The sequence below is a fragment of the Limulus polyphemus genome, unplaced genomic scaffold (genome assembly GCF_000517525.1).
Source record: "Limulus polyphemus unplaced genomic scaffold, Limulus_polyphemus-2.1.2 Scaffold8467, whole genome shotgun sequence".
Lineage (NCBI taxonomy): Eukaryota > Metazoa > Arthropoda > Merostomata > Xiphosura > Limulidae > Limulus > Limulus polyphemus.
In genome coordinates, this window is record NW_013674077.1 from 2,276 (window position 1) to 5,892 (window position 3,617).

The 3,617-nt window shown below is 34.5% G+C and overlaps 1 long non-coding RNA gene across 1 annotated transcript; it reads right to left on the bottom strand.

Moving 5' to 3' along the window:
* Nucleotides 1-1,052: 1,052 nt before the first annotated feature.
* LOC111083180 lies at nucleotides 1,053-2,047 on the bottom strand. Its single transcript, XR_002608846.1, has 3 exons — nucleotides 1,936-2,047; nucleotides 1,324-1,836; nucleotides 1,053-1,262 (listed from the first exon to the last, which is right to left on the bottom strand). It is a non-coding gene; the product is annotated as an uncharacterized LOC111083180 (long non-coding RNA).
* Nucleotides 2,048-3,617: the final 1,570 nt, after the last annotated feature.

Below are 3,617 nucleotides of genomic sequence, written 5' to 3' on the forward strand. Positions count from 1 at the left end.
CTACACACTAGACCTGAAGATTATAATTGCAGTCTACACACTAGACCTGAAGATTATAATTGTAGTCTACACACTAGACCTGAAGATTATAATTGCAGTCTACACACTAGACCTGAAGGTTATAATTGCAGTCTACACACTAGACCTCAAGATTATAATTGCAGTCTACACACTAGACCTCAAAATTATAATTGCAGTCTACACACTAGACCTGAAGATTATAATCGTAATCTACACACTAAACCTGAAGATTATAATTGCAGTCTACACACTAGACCTCAAGATTATAATTACAGTCTACACACTAGACCTCAAGATTATAATTGTAGTCTACACACTAGACTTCAAGATTATAATTGCAGTCTACACACTAGACCTGAAGATTATAACTGTAGTCTACACACTAGACCTGAAGATTATAATTGTAGTCTACACACTAGACCTGAAGATTATAATTGCAGTCTACACACTAGACCTGAAGATTATAATTGTAGTCTACACACTAGACCTGAAGATTATAATTGCAGTCTACACACTAGACCTGAAGATTATAATCGTAATCTACACACTAGACCTGAAGATTATAATTGCAGTCTACACACTAGACCTCAAGATTATAATCGTAATCTACACACTAGACCTGAAGATTATAATTGCAGTCTACACACTAGACCTGAAGATTATAATTGTAGTCTACACACTAGACCTCAAGATTATAACTGTAATCTACACACTAGACCTCAAGATTATAACTGTAATCTACACACTAGACCTCAAGATTATAACTGTGATCTACACACTAGACCTCAAGATTATAATTGTAGTCTACATACTAGACCTGAAGATTATAACTGTAGTCTACACACTAGACCTCAAGATTATAATTGTAGTCTACACACTAGACCTGAAGATTATAATTGTAGTCTACACACTAGACCTGAAAATTATAATTGCAGTCTACACACTAGACCTCAAGATTATAATTGCAGTCTACACACTAGACCTCAAGATTATAATCGTAATCTATACACTAGACCTCAAGATTATAATTGTAATCTACACACTAGACTTCAAGATTATAACTGTAGTCTATACACTAGACCTGAAGATTATAATTGCAGTCTACACACTAGACCTCAAGATTATAACTGTAGTCTACACACTAGACCTGAAGATTATAATTGTAGTCTACACACTTCAAGATTATAATTGCAGTCTGCACACTAGACCTCAAGATTATAATTGCAGTCTACACACTAGACCTGAAGATTATAATTGTAGTCTACACACTTCAAGATTATAATTGTAGTCTAAACACTAGACCTCAAGATTATAATTGCAGTCTACACACTAGACCTGAAGATTATAATTGTAATCTACACACTAGACTTCAAGATTATAACTGTAGTCTATACACTAGACCTGAAGATTATAATTGCAGTCTACACACTAGACCTCAAGATTATAACTGTAGTCTACACACTAGACCTGAAGATTATAATTGCAGTCTACACACTAGACCTGAAGATTATAATTGTAGTCTACACACTTCAAGATTATAATTGCAGTCTACACACTAGACCTGAAGATTATAATTGCAGTCTACACACTAGACATGAATATTATAACTGTAATCTACACACTTCAAGATTATAATTGTAGTCTACACACTAGACCTCAAGATTATAACTGTAGTCTACACACTGGACCTGAAGATTATAATTGTAGTCTACACACTTCAAGATTATAATTGCAGTCTGCACACTAGACCTCAAGATTATAATTGCAGTCCACACACTAGACCTCAAGATTATAATTGCAGTCTACACACTAGACCTCAAGACTGCAATTATAATCTTCAGGTCTAGTGTGTAGACTACAATTATAATCTTCAGGTCTAGTGTGTAGACTGCAATTATAATCTACACACTAGACCTCAAGATTATAATTGCAGTCCACACACTAGACCTCAAGATTATAACTGTAGTCTACACACTAGACCTCAAGATTATAATTGCAGTCTACACACTAGACCTCAAGATTATAAGTAACTGGATTTTAACACAATAGATAAGGTGAAGCAACCCTGAAAATGAATTCTTTGAAGAGTTGAATCAGCCGAGCAAATACCACAATCCAATTAATAAAATCAATATGGATATGGTTGTAAAACAACAACAAAAACAGTGATGATCCAAGCAAAACTCATTTCAGAAAACCAATTATAAAAAAAAGATGTATTTACTCTCCCGAGAAAATATGGTTCAGTAAGCGTTGATAGCTAAAAACACTGAAATACAAATGTCAGGATCATGGGAGAAATTATAAGGAAAATTGTATGTATACATGCAAGCCTATATGCTTGACTTGAAAAATAAGTTAGAGTATATAAGAATTAACATTCATGAGCACTAATCCTCATAATTAATCAACATTATTAAAGAATGCCATTCAGCAAAACAGTAAATTGTACTAGTTGACAGTTGTTTGGAAATGGAAGGAAGACCCTGAAATAAATAACCGATGTATGATAAAAAACATTCTTCAACTTTCGAAATGGAGCATCGCTCTTATTCACTTACATTAATTCTTCTGTTTTAATGAACCAATTAAGTTTCTTGTTTCTATAGTAACATTTACATCATATTATGTTCAATCACTATTGGTCTATATATACATATGTTAAGTACATACACAACCTTTCCTTGAAAGGAGGTGAACAGTTTATTAAATTTATCACCAAACTTTTAAAATAAGAGTTACACATTTTTTACAAACTGATAAATATTATGAAAATGGTTACATACAAACAAATAGCAGGTGGGCAAAATGTCTAGGTACCCCACCCCCATAAAATAAAGATAGTGTCCTTTATTGCACATACAAACAAAAGGTTCAATTGGCCTTCACTTTCATGACGTAGGATGATACGTCTCCATGTATGATGCATATTAGGGTTAACTTTAGCAAAACTTTGAACAATATTTTTTTTTCAACGCATCAGTTGCTTCATATCTTTCCTTAATCACAATCATTACTAAAACACAAAAACTAAATTGTTAACATGAGCTTAAAATAAGAGGGGTGCCCAGACTTTTTGCTCACCCTGTACATATATTATCAAAGGGAACTGTGTTAATACTCCTGTGGGTGTTACTGTGTTAATACTCCTGTGGGTGATACTGTGTTAATACTCCCATGTGGGTGATACTGTGTTAATACTCCTGTGGGTGTTACTGTGTTAATACTCCTGTGGGTGATACTGTGTTAATACTCCTGTGGGTGTTACTGTGTTAATACTCCTGTGGGTGATACTGTGTTAATACTCCTGTGGGTGTTACTGTGTTAATACTCCTGTGGGTGTTACTGTGTTAATACTCCTGTGGGTGATACTGTGTTAATACTCCTGTGGGTGACACTGTGTTAATACTCCTGTGGGTGATACTGTGTTAATACTCCTGTGGGTGTTACTGCATTAATACTCCTGTGGGTGATACTGTGTTAATACTCCTGTGGGTGATACTGTGTTAATACTCCTGTGGGTGTTACTGTGTTAATACTCCTGTGGGTGTTACTGTGTTAATACTCCTGTGGGTGTTGGCAAGTTCTTGGATTCT